At 38.1% G+C, this 18,771-nt stretch overlaps 1 protein-coding gene across 2 annotated transcripts in view; it reads right to left on the bottom strand.

The window, feature by feature from the left end:
* LOC110195628 (contactin-4) overlaps positions 1-18,771 on the bottom strand; it is a 1,139,396-nt gene that overhangs the window by 137,290 nt on the left and 983,335 nt on the right. The window lies entirely within an intron of this gene.

Raw genomic sequence — 18,771 nt, 5'->3', positions numbered from 1 at the left:
GCCTGGAATAACAGATAGAGTACTGGGCTCAGACTTAGGAAGGCCTGGTTTTCAATTCTATTTCAGATGCTTATTATCTGTGAAAACCCTGGGTAAGAAATTTAATCTCTCTGAGCCTCAGATTTCTCATCTGTAAAATGGGGATAATAATAATTGCAGCACTAATCTCACATGATTATCGTGAGGATCAGATATATATATGCATATAATATAAATGTATATGTATATAAATATATTATATCATGTATATAAATCATTTTGTAAATTTTAAATTGCTCTGTGAAACATCTTTTTGTTTGTTTGTTTTTGCTCTGGACTTGTCATTTCCTACAAGGAAACTCCCTCTACCAGGGCATATCTGCTGCAGTGCTGCAGTTTATGGTCTTAGAGAGTTCACTGTGTTAGTGAGAGGTTAAGTGACTTGTCCAGGGTTAGAAAGTCAGGATCACTGAAAAGAGGTTCTGGCCTGGTGAAAACAAACAAAGAAAAATAACAAACACCAAAAAACTTTCCAGCTCCTCCAGCAAGGCTACAAAGAGGGGAGAAAAGAAGAGGGAAGTGAAAGAGAGGAGAACAGAGGGGAGGGCAGTGGTGGGAGAGGAGAGGGGGAGGGAGAAGAGGAAGGCCTCCAATACGCAAAATTTTTTTGCACATTTCTACCAATGTGCAAACTCCCTCAGATGTGCCCTGCCTTGTATGCAATTTAAATGTGGACTAGGAAAAGAAAATATTTATTCTTAAATAACATAAAAATTAAAATGCAAAGAATATATGAAAATCAAAATCACACATGTCAAATTATTAGTTTGTACTGCAATCAATACAAAATGCAGCTTCATATTTTGCTGCTGTTATATCATACAACATATTTAGGATCAACTATTTGAAAAATATAAATACCTTTTGTTTTTCATGGTATTTTAAATTTTTCATAATTGTGACCTGATTCTATTGATTTGAAAACTAAGAGAAAACAAAGTTAGAAAACTTTTAAAAATAAATTGCATTTTTAAAAATACACGTGCAGGCTACTTAAACTTGTATAACTAAAGAATAGCTAAAATTTTAAAATACATACTTATCAAGTAAAATTGTACTCTTCAAAGTAACTTTCTTCTTAGCAACATTTAAAAAAAACAATCAATTTAGGAGATTTGTGACTGTACATAAGACAAGACTGCATTGTCATAATGTCAAAGTGCAGAAGTGAATATTTTTCAAATCAGAAATACTTGGAGATGTTCAGATTAGCCACACATTCACAAGAAGTTACTCAGAATTGTGTGTTCATTAAACTCGAAAAAATATATATATAGTTTTAAAATTACATTAAGTTTCATTCTATTCTCAATACATAATTAATAGTTGTTTGGTTGAATTGACTTCTGTCTGACAACTGGTAGAATTTTGCATATCATTATTATTAATAAACTCACTAATTTTACAACAGATACAAAAAATAATCAACAACCATATTACAAAGACAAAAAGAAAGTGCATACAACAGTCATGCCATGGGACTCCTTTCTGAGACCATGGGCCTGGTGATTTTCTTTCTGTATCAGCCCTGTAGACAGTATGTGTCCAAGGCAGGAATTTGAACATAGCTCTTCCTTACTCAGAGACTGTCTCTCCATCCACTCTAACACACTGCCTCTCACATATCCACACCTACACGTTACTTAGCAGTATTTTTAGGGCTGGGGTGGGGAGGAATCTGCTATTTTAATTCAAGTGCTCCTGAAACTCTAAACTTTCAAGTCGACTTTCCATCAGACCACTTAATCAGGCTAGTCAAAATAAACCTGTGTTAGAAGCGAGCTGTTTGAAATATACCAGTAGTGAATGCATTTTCAGATGTTTAAATGAGATAAACATTCTGATACCAAAATGTCACTTCAAAAGAAGCTATTTACAAGGTTGCTTTTCACTTTTCTTAGTCAGGCTGTACTGACAAACCATTATGTTACTGATGATTCATCTGTGTGATGTGTTGACAATAGGTGCTTTGTTTAAAAAGAGAGTCAATCCAATCGACATACCACAGCCATTGAAAGATTCTTTGGAGTTTCTCTAAGAGATCGTTAAAGCAATACAAATATCACACCCAAATTCACCATTATCTGTTAAAGGATCTGATTTCTAGAAATTATTATCTTTCCTACCGGTTGGTGTTGGAACAATATGAGTAGTCCATTCTGATATATAGGTGCTGTGTTTCCTGCTATAGCAATTGCTGAACCGCTACCATACACTTCTAAGTTTAAACTTGGAAAGATCCCACTTTTCCCCAGAGTATTATGCTTCCTTTGAAATGGTATTCAATTTCAATTCGAAATAGTTTTAAATACAGAATTTTCTTCTCAGGATATTTTAAACTTTATCATCTTTATGTACTTTTACAAGGGAGTAAGGTGAATGGATAGAAACAACCAATAAAAGAACAGCGTGTTCCTGATGAACAAGTTAATGGTCCCATTGTACTCTGCCCTGGTTGGACCCCATCTGAACTACTGTATTCAGGAATGGGCATTATATTTTAGGAAGGACATACAGAAAGTGGAAGGAATCCAAAGGAAGGTGATTGGGATGGTGAAAGGATAGGAGGTGTCACACAAAGAAAGGTTGAAAGAGCTTGGGATGTTTGGTATGGAATAGAGAATACTTAAGTATCTTCTAATATTTGGAGAGAAGTCATATAGAAGGGGTTTAGATTCATTTGCTTGGCCCCAGAGGGTAGAAATAGGAACAATTAGTTTCTAGAATAAAGCCTAAAAGAATTCAGCAAGTTTCAGCAAGCTCCAAAGCTACAGCGAAGCATACGGTAAAGACACTTCTTAAAATTCTAAGTATTCAAAAGTAGAGTCGGCTACCTACTTTTCTCCTAGTTTTTCTTGGCTATTGGTTTTCTCCTCAGAAAGACCTGGGTTTGAATCTCCCACTTTCTAGTTTACTAGTTGTATAACCCTGGATGAGTCACTGCATCCTTCAACCTCAGTTTCCCCATTTGTAAAATAGGGGTAATAACACCTATCTTACTGGGTTGTTTTTATCAAACGAGATAATATATAAAGTCCTTTGTAAACCTTAAAGCTCTAAATTGATATTAGCTAATTTTAAAAATTGTTATTACTATTATTTTTATTATTCATGGGCAGGCTCGATGAACATTCATGATAGATATTATGGAGAGGGTCCTTTTTCAAGTATAGGTTGGACTGGGGATCTCTGAGATCCTTTTCACTTTCAAGATGCTTTGTGCTTCTGAAATTCTCTTTCCCAGGCATCACCCTATTCAGGCACAATGAAGTCACCCAGGCACCATACAGAGCAAGAAACAGACAGTCATATTTTGCCTCATACAGACTTTAATTTCTTTTGTTCACCCTGAACTTCAACTTTCTCCACCTTTGGGCTATGGGAAAGTGTGTGTCTGAACATGTGTGTATCCATATATCACACAGTATGTCAGGTTAGCAGGATAATGGGACCAACTGGGAAAAAAAAATCCCACAAAGGGAACAGGCTTGCCTCTAGTTTCTAGGTCAGAACCTGCTCTAACGAAGTAAGCTGTGAAGGGCTCTTTATTTTGTTACTTGTTTAATTAAGATAACAGATGTTACTATTATATAAGTCCTAGTGAGTGGCTGTTTAATAGGCCACTCTTTCATATGGTTTGTGACTGGTGAAAACCAGCTCAAACAACCATTTCCTTTGTAGGAAATTCTCCTACAATTAAATTGAATAAACAATGCGCCCGGTACACATTCATACAAAGGAGACAGCTTTAATGGGGCAGGAGTGTAATAGGAGCAATAATATTCCAATAGAAGAATCTCCTAGTTTAAAAGGCCACTTTAATTCTCTGTTTTATCTGTCAGGCATTAAGTCGGCCTGACAATCAGACACACTGGGAAAATATTTCAAGACGGTTAGAAGCTCAGTGTTACATTGGAAGGAGGTGGAGAGCGTGGGTTTGTTCCTTCTTCATACTTATTTTAATAAAAGCTGGGGAATAGGATCATTGACAGCTCCCCTGGAAACCTAGTAGGTATGGGAGATAGAGAAAAGAAATAGGAGTCAATTTCATGTATCTCCAGGGTATATAAAACAAAAGGCTCTGGTTTGCTTTATTTTTGTTTTATTTCATTTTATTAATTCTTTTGGTGACATAGGGAAATAAATCACACTAGACTAGCTGGTAGACCAGAGTTCCAACTTGTCCTCTAATTGTGAACTCATGTGCAGGTCAACTCATCTCCCTAGTTCTATTTCTTCATCATTGAAATTAAGGGTTGGTCCAGGTAAAAGGGTTCTTAGCATGGGATCTCATAAACTTGGAAGATATTTTGAGAACTATGTGAATGCAATTAGTTCCCTTTGTCATCTCACATATTTTATTTTATTTTATTTCAAAAATATGATTTTCAGAAAGGATCCCTAGGTTTTGTGAGATGTCCATGAGACAAAAGAAGTTAAGAGCCTCTGGGCTAGATGATCTCCAAGCTTCCTTTCTAGCTGTAAAATTGTACAATTCTATTCCTATTTTGGGAGACAAACAAGTATGAGTTGGCCATTTTATGTGTGTGTCTATCTATCTATCATCTATCTATCATCTATCTATCTATCTATCTATCTATCTATCTATCTATCTATTTCTATCTATCTATCTATCTATCTATCTATCTATCTATCTATCTATCTATCTATCTACCTATCTATCTATCTATCTACCTGTATGCTTTACTGTTAGTTTTTCTGTCCATTCATTCATATATATATATATGTATATATATATATACATATATATATATATATATTCATGCATTAACTCATTTATTCCTCCCTCCCTTTCTCTCTTCTTCCCTTTCTTTATCTCCCCCCTCCCTCTCTCCCTTTTCCCTCCCTTCCTCCTTTCTTTCCTTCCTTCCTTCATTCCTTCTTTCTTTTCCTTCCTCTTTCCTTCTTTCTTTCTTTCTTTCTTTCTTTCTTTCTTTCTTTCTTTCTTTCTTTCTTTCTTTCTCTCTCCTCTTCTCTCTCTCCTCTCTCTCTCTCTCTCTCTCTCTCTTTCTTTCTTTCTCTAATAAACAGATTTAGTTCTTGTGGGGTTGAATGACTCAACAACCTGCCTTTTTAAAGAGACCATACTATTTTGAACCCCAACCAAAATAGGTTACATTCAATGAAATAATTTAAATAACGGCTATAAGTTAAAAATATATATATATTTTTTCACAGCTGGATCTACATGGAGGCAGCAGAATTGGACATGTCCCCCAAGTCTGTGAGAATTTGGCTGGCTAGAGCAAATGAAGTGTAATGTGGAGGAGGAATGCTATAAGAAGGTACTTGTTAGCTCTAAGTCAAATGGATTACCATGGCAAATTGTACCCTTAATGGTGTGACTCAAATGCTGCTCTGATCTATATATCCAATATGTCCTCCACAAATAGCCCACTTGGTTGCCCTTTCATGGCAGGATGGTGCAGAAGCACAGAGCACATGCTGACAGTTCCTACCAACCTGGAAAACTTTTCCCTACCTTACTCAGTGCCTGGCACTTAGGAAGTGTTTAATGACTGCTTTATCTAATCTACCTGACGATCTAAGCACCAAAGTCATTAAGTTTGAAGAAGTCCATTATCAGGTTGGCTGCAGTATAATGCATTTTGTAGCATTTCCTGAGAAATGTAATAGCATATAGTGAGAAGAATGCTTGATTTGGAATCAGGGGACCAAGTTTCATATCTTGGCTCTGCTACTTACTCTCTGTTTTACCTCAGACAAGTCATTTCACTGTTTTGGGTCTTTAGCTTCTCCATCTGTAAAGTGGGAGGGTTGAATTCATGGGCTTAAAGATTTAGATCTAGAAGTGCCCTTTGAGATCAGTGAATACAGGAGTTCTTAACCTAGATCTATGAAGTTATACACACAGATATATACACACTCATGAGAGAGATAATCTTATTTTTAAATGATTGATTTCCTTTGTAATTCTATGTAATTTATTTCATACATTTAAAAGCATTATTCTGAGGAGGGATCCATAGGCTGTGGGATCCAGACTGCCAAAGACTGACACAGAAAATGCCAACAAGCCCTGATCTAAACCAACCTCCTCATTATATATGTGAGTAAGCTGAAGCTCAGGGAGGTCGTGACTTGCCCTAAGTTATATACGTAGCAAGCAGAAGGAGCTGAATTAAAGCTCTCAACTCCCAAACCAGCACTCTTTATACACCGAGTCATCCAAGTCCAAGTCAATGATTTCTAATGTCTAAATCCAGTTCTTATGCTTATAATCCTGTGTTTTAAAGCATTTGAAAAGATACAAAATGTTTTACAATTGCAAGGCAATACAAGGAAATATTCTTCATCTATCCTGTTTTTATTACCATGATTAAAACATGCTTATATATTATAAAATGGCAGTGGGAGACTCAACTCTCTGAGTGGACAAAGGTTCTTCCTTAATTCTTAATAAGGCATAATCGAGAGGTATTTCGGGGCAGCTAGGTGGATAGCAAGCTGAGCCTGGAGTCAGGAAGACTCATCTTCCTGAGTTCAAATCTGGCCTCAGACACTTAACTATCTGAGTGACTCTGAGCAAGTCACTTTACCCTGTTTGCCTCCATTTCCTCATCTGTGAAATGAGCTGAAGAAGGAAATGTGAACCACTGTAGGATCTTTGCGAAGGAAACCCCAAATGGGGTCCCAAAGAATCAGATATAACTGAAATGATCAAACAAAACAAGAGATGTTCAGATGAGCTCAGTGCTTGACTAGATGAATCTTTCCCATATAATAATTTGGCACAAAAAAAGAGCTGCATTTAGATTCTTTGTCTTATTCCTATTCCATGATACTATGGTTAAGGTTAAACAATTTATCCTCACATTACAGACAATTTGTTTACTTTTAATTATCTCAAAACCCTTCTTCTGAACTGGATTGTAAAGAAGTATTTCCCCTTCTGGAAAGGGGCTGGAAGAGGTGGTACCCACGTAAAAGTGTAACCACACCACAACTTTTCTAAATAGATGCTTTTACCAACCACCTGGAATTCTCATCAGGCAACCTCTAATTCCACTCTACGCTCCCTCCAGGTACCATATGCTGTAATTATATGGCAAGCCAAGTACCGCTCTAATTAGATCATTTGGCAAAAGGGATTTAGAAACACCAGGATAGATATTCACCAGCACCGATCTCATTAACATTGGCATGCTATCTGTAAGTGAAATATGAGAGTAAGAAGATATCTGCCATGTACAGGGGTCACAGACCACATGCTGTCTTGGATGGGGCAGTCTATTTCTGTACATCAGAGGGCTGATGAGCAGGCATCATTACCAGGGATATGATGGCATCAGATGAAGGGTCTTAATGATCTTCTTGGCTTCTGCTAAGCCAGTGAGTGATCTCAAGGGCACAAAAAAATATTTACACGGTTCAAATATCCAGCCACAAGCATGAAGTTCTCCCTGTACTTAATGACATACTGCTTCTGGTTTGGCTGTGGTCATGACCACTTAAGATCCCTTGATGCATGTGGCTACTTTTTCAGAACAAAGGCTCTGATGAGATATTTCCAAATGTTAGTTGTCTTTTTCTGAGTTGTACATGGACCTCTTCACTAAGAGAACTGCAATTGCATCATACCTAATCTCTTCCTCATTCTATAGTGTACCTATAGATTCAAAGATCTTCCTTAAACAATGTTTTCAGCAAGTTCATCCCCTGCTCAAAGACCATCAGTGGTCCTTATTGCCCAACATGATCAATTCCAAACTCCTTTGATGGCCCTTCAAACAAACCCAACACTTCCTTGACACTTTTGAATTTTGTTATTTTCCTCTTTTTTTTTTTTGTGGTGAGGCAATTGGGGTTAAGTGACTTGCCCAGAGTCACACAGCTAGTAAGTGTTATGTGTCTGAGGCCGAATTTGCACTCAGGTCCTCCAGATTCCAGAGTTGGTGCTCTATCCACTGCGCCACCCTAGCTGCCCCTGTTATTTTCCTACTAGGAAGCTCTGCTCCAATAATTCTAGTAAATGTGGGCTAAGCCTTGCCCACACTACAGATGTTCCAATTTATGTGTTGTTTCCCAACCCTTTACTCCTGCTACCTTCTATCACTTCCTTCAAAATATGGCTCAAATTATACTACTCTAGTGAGCCTTCTTTAATTGGTCCTACTTTACTCATGAGTGTTCCATCCCTTGCATTCCCCCAGTACCTCAAAGGCAGATGCAGATCCAATAAGCATTTGTTCAACCACATGCCAGACAGTGTGCCAGAAATAAAAAAAAATATTGAATGATTCCTGTCTTCAAGGAGCTTATATTTTACTGAGGAGATACGTGTAGACATACAAATATGTAGGAAAAAGCAAGTACAAAGCAGATAGGCAGATAGATATATATGTAAGCATATGGATCTATCTATCTGGGCAGCTGGGTGGCACAGCGGGTAGGGTGCTGGCCCTGGAGTCAGGAGTATTTGAGTTCAAATCTGGTCTTAGACACTTACTAGCTGTGTGACTCTGGGCAAGTCACTTAACTATGTTTGCCTCAGTTTCTCAGCTGTAAAATAAACTGGAGAAGGAAATGGCAAACCACTCTAGTATCTTTGCCAAGAAAGCCCTAAATAGGGTCATGGAGAGTCAGACAAGCCTGGATAATAACAACAACACAACAACAAAAAATCTATCTATGTATCTATGTATCTATGTATCTATGTATCTATGTATCTATCTATGTATCTATGTATCTATGTATCTATGTATCTATCTATCTATCTATCTATCTATCTATCTATCTATCTATCTATCCATCTATCGATATTGTATAAATGTATACAAGTAAACAAATACTTGTAAATAAATAAAAATACAAACATAATTATACCACATATATGAGATGTAATGCAGGTTATTATATAGAGAACTGGCTATGAAGAAAGAAGATCTGAGTTCAAGTCCTGACTTTGAAATATACTGTATGTATGACCCTGGTTAAGTCACTTAACCTCTCAATTTTCTTTTCTTTTTTTTTAGGCAATTGGGGTTAAGTGACTTGCCCAGGGTCACACAGCTAGTACGTGTCAAGTGTTTGGTCTGAGGCCAAATTTGAACTCAGGTCCTCCTCACTTCAGGGCCGGTGCTCTATCCACTGTGCCACCTAGCTGCCCTTACCTCTCAATTTTCTAGGCAATTTTCTCATACTCTGAGTCACAGCGAAAGTACGGACTGGCATTGTTAGAAGGACTTTTCTCACCTGGTAATTCCTATACATGAATGAAATCACAAGTCTAGACTATGCCTTAAAGTAGAACCTGAGAAAGCATTAACAGTGGCAGGGGTGGGGGGTAGGAAGGGAATCAGGAGAAATTTCCTGTAAGATGTGGTCCCTGAGCTGTGCTTTGGAGGAATAAATATGTGAATCCTAAGAGGTAGAGATAAAGATAAAGATACTCAGTGAGCACTTAGACACTTAGCTTGCACTGTACCGATATATATATATATATATATCATGTGCTACTTTACAAGTGGTCATTTCCCATTTATGGTTTTGGTCACAGCCACTAGATTATAAATTCTTGGAGGCAGGCCCTGCATCCTTTATTTATTTGGAATGTTCTGTTTCTCTCCCTTCTCCCCCTTCACTTATGTTCAGCATACATAAGTGCCCCATAAATGATTGATTCATTCAATAATTCAGTAGACATTTACTGAGTGCCGACTACATACAGAGCACAGCAGTAGCTGCTGGGGGAAATACAAAGTTGAGATAAGATGAAGTCTTTCCCTGAATGAGTCTATCCACAGGACAAGGCACATATATATTTAACTATTATACAGAACAACACATGTTAACTCTATTACATAGGTATAAAAAAAGAAGGTTAGGAAATGGCAGATTGTCCCTTAAAGGGGGCTTCAGGGAAGGGTTCATAGAGTAGTCAGCATTTGATTTGGGCTTCAGAGAATGGGTAGGAAGTTCCAAGCAAGAGGAGAGGTAGACATTATAGGCATATGGAACAAGATGTTCAAAATCACAAAGGTGAGAAAGTACAAGACCAGTTTGGGGGACAGAAGAATTCAGTGTATTGGGATCATATTGTGAATTAACAAAATTTCAAGCTGGAAAGGATCTCAGAAGCTATTGAGTTTAAAGATGAGGGACCTGAGGCCCAGAAAGGTTAAAAGACTTGCCTCAGTTTACAAAGGGAGGGTCAGAGGTGGGAGTTGAACAAAAGTCCTTTTAGGCTAGAGGCATTGCCTTTTCCTCTGTGGTGTCTGATAGGGATATATGATGAATGCCAGACAAAGGTGTTTGAGTTTTACTTGGTAGGGGATAGGGGGCTATTTGAGATTTTCAAGTAGGCAGGGGATAGCATGCTGCACATAAGGGAAATCAGTCTGGCAGTGGTCTGAAGGATAGATTAAAGTAGGAGCATTGTGGAGATAAGCTTCAAATAATGTTAGGAGGCTTCAAATAATTCATTTCCTTTGATCCTCAAAGCAAACTCATGACATTGGATGGTGTATTATTCCCCCCATTTTACAGAGATGGGGATTGAGGCTCAGAGAATTCATGTGTGTTTTTAAATTTGAAAAGCTAGTAAAGGTTAGAACCAAGATTAGAATTTGGGTTTTCTGACTTCAGATCCAGGACTCTTTTCACTCTACAAACTCAGTGTTTTATAGAGCAGAGGGTATTAGAATTTGAGTCAGGAAGACCTGGATTAAAATCCTTCCTCACACTCTAGAAGTGTGACTCTGGACAAGTCACTTAATAGCTTCTCAATTTTTTCATCCATAAAATGAAGTGGTCTGACCCACACATTAGTGTCTAAGATTCCTTCTAGCTCTAAATGTATGATCCTATAAAATGGAGATGGGAAAAATAACCACTTAATTTAATTAATGGGAATCAGAGATGGCCAACCAATAGATAGGACCCACCAATAGGACCACCAAGAGATCCCAGAACTTTAGCTGGTAAATGTCCAAGCCTCATTGTCATCCCCACCAAGTTCCTCTCTGACCCTTCGTCAGAATTTTTGGGAAGTAAAAGAGCACAGGCTGCCTCCTACAGTCTACCTTGCCAGGCCTACTTTCCCAGCTTCCTGTACTCTCTTCTTTCACTCTGCTTCAGGTGGGCCCTGCTGACCTGATGAGAAAACAAAAGCACAGGCAGAGGGAACCTTGCTCTCCAAGCAATGAAGGAATGAAAAGGAGTCTCTCCAAAAGAAAAGAGGAAAACTGAGCAAGGGGAAAATCTGACTTCAAGATGCAAAGAAGGCGGTTCAGCAAACCTTGTCTCCAGAAAGTTGTCAGAACTTAGACTAATTGTAGATACTTATTTGACAGGAGAGAGAAATTTGGCTGCCATTCTATACACTGTTTTAGGTCTCTGCCAGGGAGTGTAGGGTTTGCTATTGGTATGTTTTATATTTCCCTACAGAGCCCAGATGCTAAGGTGATGGGTGCTTATGTAGATTTCTAGTACAGAAACATAAATATTCTGACAAGGAATGAGTAGTCCAGGGATGGCTTGTAAGAGAAGAATGGCCTTTTTCTACAGATTCTAGTTAAAGCACTTGTCCTTCATTCTAGCAAGCGCTCAGCTTCACTGGAGTACAGGATTCCTGTGGGAGTTGAGAGGGTAAGGCTGGAAAGGTAGGCTTGAGTCTACTCATGGAGGTTAGCTTAGCAGTCCAGCTTTATTTGCTAGGAGTAGGGAATTACTGAAAATCTTAGAATACAGGCATGACATGATGGACATGTGTTTTAGGAAGATGAACCTGGTAGAACATTTAAATTGAGAGGATGTGCAGGAAAGGGCTAAAGACAGTGACTAGAAAAGTATTGGGCAGCTAAGTGGTGCAGTGGATAGAATGCTGGGCCTGGAGTCAGGAAGATTCATATTCCAGAGTTCAAATCTGGCCTCAGACACTTACAAGCTGTGTGACCCTGGGCAAGTCACTTAATACTGTTTGCCTCAGTTTCTTCATCTGTAAAATGAGTCAGAGAAGAAAATGGCAAACCACTCCAGCATCTTTGTAAAAAAAAACCCAAATGGGGTCATGGAGAGTTGGAAATGACTGAAACCGACTAAACAACAAGGTCCCTTCTAGCTTTAAACCTAAAACCCATGTTCTTCCCTAGATTTTCCACTGACCATCTAACAACTGAACCAGAACCAAAGAATTCTGACTGAGTAATACTGCCTCCAGGTTAAGCTTGAGCTGTGGCTATATTCATCTTTCTCCTCCTCCTCTGCCTCATAATTGATATTTATACACGTCTCAAAAGCCTTAGTGAAGGTTTAAGCTTTAATAAAGACCCTGTAATAAATGGCCTTGAGGCTGCAGGCTCCCTACCCCTGACCTGTATAGTATTTTTTGGAAAGTGCTTTATATCCATTATTGAATCTGAACCTCACAAAACCCCTCTGAGACAGATATTACACACAGTACCATTCCTATTTTACAGATGAGGAGGAAATTAAGGCTCAGACCAGTTAAGTGATGTGCCCAGCACTGTACAGCTGGTAAGCATCAGAGATGGGATTAGAAAACAATCCACTATATATAAATAAATCCTATCTCCAGGTCCAATTCTTTATCCATCACAACAGGACATACAAATGAGAGAGGGCACACTGTGGAAAGTTGCAGGTGCAAAGTTAGAGTGCTCCTGTAACCGCTGTCTTTCCCCCCAGTGCTGAACATGGAAAATTAAAATGATAGAGTAGTACCAATATACAGGGTAACAGATTTATATCCAAAGCAGTGATACTTGCATTTCCTTGATACTGCTTTGCCTCCCAGGCAGGATTTCCATTATTATGGAGATGAACTGCCTCTAATTATTGCAATAACATAATTGTTCCCCAGGGCAGAATTCCTAATAACATCCTTGTACAGCTCTCCAGCACTAGTAAGAGATATCCTGAGGGCAGGTTTCTCATTAAGACTCACATCCAGAGCCACTCTGCCTGTGGAAGAAAAGCCAGAGGCCTGGAGCAATGAACCCTCTTTCTACCCCGGGATGGGCCTGCTGGGCATTTATGTTTCCATTGCCTCCCAGACCACAGGTGTACACAGACCCGAATTCTATGTAATGCAGGCCTTGGCAGCTCCAATGACCAGATTCCACCTCTGTACTCCACAGACACTTTGAACTAAAAAAGCCTTTGGGAAGAGATTCAAATTAGCGACACAATACAATTGCATCTCCAAAGCAAAACTCACTGCATCCCAGACAACTGACACATGAATGTGATTTTTATTCCCCTTTGAGTTGAAATGATCTCCTCACAGTGTGTCAGATGAAATTTGATTATGCTGTTGCTGGTGCCAGGCAAACCTCAAAAAATATGGATTTCAGTTCGGTCACAAAATCCTAAGAATAAGAATGCTTTAAAGAATACAATGTGGTTTCAAAATTGATCCCATGCCCTGAGACTTGACCTATGTTTCTTAGTCTGAGAGGGCTGGGAAATATAATTATATTGAAATCTCTTCTAAATTAAATGCTATTTATAGCTCTGAATTTCTTTTCAGAAACAGGAAGTGACTAAATTTAGCTTCTATTAATAAATTACAGTTACCTAAGGATGTTATCCTTTAATCCTGCTTCCAGTTTTTCCCCTCTCTGATCTATCCTTTATGCGGGTACCAAAATAATCTTCTTAAAGCAAAGGTCTGACCATGTCATTCCCCTGCTTGAAAATCTTCAGTGAATAAAATCCAGACTCCTCAGCTTGGGACATAAAGCCCTTTGCTGTCTGGCTCCAACCTGCCTTTCTAGACTGATTTCACTTTGCTACTCACATGTTCTATGATGCAGCCAAGCCAACCCCACTCACTATGTCCTGCACTCCTCCCTCTCATCTTTCTGCCTCCCTCTTCATTCACCCCCTACTAGTCTTACCTTCCTTCAAGGCTCAGCTAAAACACTAGCTCAGACAGAAAGCTGGTCTTCAATCTGCTGGCTACTCAGCTTCTCTCTCTTTTCAAATCATCTTATACTTACTCCTATGTGCAAGTATGATTCCTCCCCCCATATAGTATTTCTGTGAGGGGAAGCTCTATATTCTTTATCTCTTTTTAATCCCCAGTACTAACATAATGCCTCATACACAAGACCTTAATAAATGCATGTTGAATGAATATCGGCCCAATATCTGTCTCATAGAAGATTGAATGAGGTATGTGAAAATGCCATCTAAATTACATCATTGTTCAGCCATTTTTCAGTCATGTCCACTCTTCACGACCCGATTTGGAGTTTTCTTGGCAAAGATACTGAAGTGGTTTGCCATTTTCTTCTCTGACTCATTTTTGAGGCAAACAGTATTAAGTGACTTGCCCAGGGTCACACAGCTAGTAAGTGTCTGAGTAAGGGACTTCAGGCCTGGAACATTATCCACTGTGCCACCCAGCAGTCATTAGGAATTTTAAAAAATCCTAAATTAATCTGTAATTATACTAAGTCAAACAGAATAAACTCTCATTCATTTCTCCAGCATTATTGACCAATGATGAAAACTGCCTAAACATAATGTTGTTGTATTTATCTAATCATCTTAAAGAGTTACTTGAGGCCCAGAGAAGTTCATCAACTCACCCATGATAAATCAGTTAGTCAGAAAGCAAGCATTTATGAAGCTGTTACTATATTTCAGAAAATTTGCTAAGTGCTTAGGTTACAAAGAAAGGAAGATCAATCCTTGTCCTCAAGGTGCTTATATTTGAATGAGAAGACTACATTTCAATAACCAGGTAAATATAAGAGAAGGACGAGGGTATCTTGAAAGAAGTCACTATGCAGGAAGGGCCTTCTTATGAAATCAGGATTTGACCTGAATCTTGAAGGAAGCCAGAGAAACTAAGGGAGGAGATGAAAGTGCAGCATATTATAGCCCAGCACAGGCTGTGAAAAGCCATGGAGTTGGGAGAGATGAAGTGTTGTACTGGAGAAACAGCAAATAGGCCAGGATTAGGTAAATGATGAACAATTTATCAAGAAGGTAACTTTGTCAGTGCCGTTAAGAGACTCTCATCTATGGCAAGAGTCATAGGGTAACAAGTTCATAGAAAATGACTTGCTCATGGTCACACAACCAGTATATGGTGGAGGAAGGACTTAGAGCTGGATATGCCTAACTCCAAATCCAGCACATTATCCACTATGCTACACTGCCTATCCTTGCGTCCCATGCTTAAAGTAGGATTATGCCACTAAAATGGTCACGATTGGTTACTCTGATGATAAATGGGATATAAGAATATCATATTTAGTTCTGGGTAACATGTTTGAAGAAGGCTATTAGCAAAGTAGAGCATATCCAGAGGATTCCAAAACATCATTTTTCTTCTCTAAGATCAATTTCAAAGTCATGAGAAAATAAAATTTATAATATTTAACCTTATACAGATACGCTGTGTTTCAGAGATACTGAAAATATGAAGAGATATCAATAAACAAGGATAGAAACATACCCTTGCATTTTGAAATATACTTACTATATCTCTCAACCGTTGACATGACTACCCCCAAACCAAACTTAACTTTCCGTGGTCTTAGACAATTTTTGTCCTCAGATTTTTTGTCCTGTTTCTCAGGCTTTTTGACTTTCTTCAATCACTGGATGTCAACATTTTTATTTATTTTAGAAGCAGGTGGTACAAGGGATAAAGCTTTGGACCTGGAGTCAGGAAGACCAGAGTTCAAATCCAGCCTCAGACACTTACTAGTTGTGTGACCCTGGGCAAGCTGCTTAACCTCTGTCTGCCTTAGTTTCCTCACCTGTAAAATGGGGAATAATAAAAGTGCCTAACTTTCAGGGTTGCTACGAGGCTCAAATAATACAGTATTTATAAATTTGTTTTGCAAAACATAAAGTATTATATAAATTATAGCTTAGCTTATTATTAAGGGCTTTTGTAAATGCCTTACTCAAATTTGCCATCATTTTTCCTAAAAAAAGGTGGAAAGATTTCCATTCCCTTGAGAAATCAAAGATAATGACAATGATGGCAATGATGATAGCTTACGGCCTTCCCTTTGTCTCATCTATTACAGCCCTGTTCTGGTCTACCTAAGTATGGTCTACCTGTTTAAGATTCTTTTGGTTAGAAGGGAGGAGAGTTGATGGCTGAGATACTGTGTTGTTAAGAACAAACTACAAATGACATTGAGGATGGAGCTGATAAATGGTAGGAGGTAGGGTGGCAATGGAAAAATTGTTCCAGTTTTGCTACATTCCTAGTGTTTGCCAATGTTGCAGTAATATTAGAAAATTTGCTGTCAAGATGCTAAGTGGAAACATTTCACTTTCTGCTATAGGAAGGTATATAGAAACTGGTTATACAGTAGATGCAGTCCCCTCACATACACTTTTTTTTTTGGTCTGAATCATTTTTATTTTTATTTTTTTAAAACAGTATAGGGAACTTTCAACAGAAAAAAAGCTCCCTCTACTAATGCAAGTTTGCAACTATTCTGCAATGGATAGTACTTGAATTGACTGAGGCACTGAAGTTAAGTGACTTACTTGCCTAGGGTCACACAGTCAATAGGGATCAGAGGTGGAACTTGAACCTGTGACTTCCTGACAGACAGTGGCTCTCCATCCACTACCTTACACTGCCCCAAAACGGAGACTTACTAATTAGAGGACTTTAGGAAGTCAAATTGATATAGCAAACAATTAAATTCACACAACTTATTCCATGGAATTAATATAGGGTATTTCAAAGGGTAATTAGTGATCATGCTATAGAAATTAATTTATATTATGGTTTGAGGATGAATGCAGAAGCTGCAAGATACTGTGGATGCCCAGGTCCCCCAGGTTTGACTGAGGCTTTGATTAGATCATCCCAAATTCATGTAGTTACATGGCTCCTCTCAACCAGCAGACATCAAGCAGGCCTACATATTCTGAATTTAATATATGTATGAACACACCAACTGTAAACTATGTCAGATTTGTTTGTAGAAACCATTAATAAGGACAACAAAATTATAGGCAATTATCCAATTTGCATATGCAAATCCAATGCGTTACAGGTATAAAGGGTATGTATATATTTTTACAAGCTTCCCCATTGCATCCTTGAGTAGTTGACCTTTCATATCTATTAAAAATCATTATGTATCCAGATGGTAAGTGCTATCTTACTTGTGACAAATACAGACACACAAATAATTGCCATTTTCAGACAGACTAATTGAGCAGTTTGAAAAAGAGGGTATGGGATAATTTGCAGGGATGACAGCCAAAGAAAAGGTTCTACAAATATCTGCCATTTGGTTCCATTCATACCCTTTATACCATTTACATTATATGTTATACATACATATAACCAAATTCTAAGTGCAATCTACAAAGAGAAAGATATGTGTGGAAAATAGGTTGTATTATAACGATTTTGTATGAGAAAGAAAATATATTATATTTTCTCACACATCTTTAGGACAGAATTATATCCCTTAGAGACATGGGGTGGGGGGGTTGGGGTGGGGTGGGAGACAGAAAGACAGAGAAAGACAGAGAGAGACAGAGACAGAGACAGACAGAGAGAGAAATTGCATCTTTTTGACAGATTGCCAATGGACCATTGTAGATTTTCACCAGTCTACAAAAGTTTTATTACCAAAAGCCATTATTTCTTAAAACATAAAAATTTCCAAAAATAAATACACACAACTCATCTTCCTAAAAAAAGAAAAAAACTCATGCATTTTACTTTTCAAAAAATTAGTTTATTCCTCCTTGTCCCATCCTGTCTTCCTTTCTTTTTCTCAGCTCTGGGGAACCCACCTCTGTAGCTGTGCTTTGCCTGCTTTTCAGCGAGGACCCTATTTATGGCAGAGTATTTGGACAGTGCTCAGGGCTATTTAGGTTGGAAAATACTGAGTTTATGATAGCAGATCTAGAGCTAAAAGATTCCTTGGAGAAGTTGTGTACTTCAACCCCTTCATTTTACAGATGAGAAAACTGAAGCTGATTGATACACTGATGACTGACGTTGAATGAGTTGTCCAAGGTCACAGTAATTTGGCAGAACTCGGCTTCTGACCCGCATTCTCTGACCCCACTTCTTGCATTCTTTCCACTGCATCCAGCTGCCTCACTGTAGAGCAGCACTTCTTAAACTGTGGATTGTGACCCCATATGAGGTCATGTGAATGTGGGGGTCATAAAAAATTTGGCAACAGTAAAAGGTTTCTGAATGTGCTACAACCAAAAATTAATTAAAAATCAAATGCATAATGAATCTGAGGAATTTCTGGTAGTGCTTGGCTGTGTTGCATGGCATACTTCACTACAGTCTTGATTCTGAATACACAGCATGTGCCCTGCACATGCCATCATGCCACTCAACACCAACAAACGCTGCCAGAAGACCTTGGCTCAGATTCGAGATTATCGTATGTTACAAATTGCAGTGTTTTTACTGTATATACAAGGTTTTCTGCTCTTACAGAAACACAACAATTTAATAATGGAAAATAAAGACTTTTAATATTTTCCTACTGTAAAAATAAACAAGCACATCCATCTCATTAGTATGCAATTTTTTTTATCTTTAATAAATGTAAAATTATATGTACACTAAAGAATTGTTTTAAAATAAATTTCTTCATGATTTATTATCAGTAAATATTTGATTTGTATATGTATTTCATATACCTATATACCTGGGATTATGTAAAAATTTCTCAGGCAAAAAGGGGTCACAAATAGAAA

Source organism: Phascolarctos cinereus, unplaced genomic scaffold (assembly GCF_003287225.1).
Source record: "Phascolarctos cinereus isolate Bilbo 61053 unplaced genomic scaffold, phaCin_HiC Scaffold_4;HRSCAF=312, whole genome shotgun sequence".
Taxonomy (NCBI): domain Eukaryota; kingdom Metazoa; phylum Chordata; class Mammalia; order Diprotodontia; family Phascolarctidae; genus Phascolarctos; species Phascolarctos cinereus.
The sequence above is the reverse complement of the archived record's forward strand: the minus strand, read 5'-3'. Positions and strand labels throughout refer to the sequence as shown.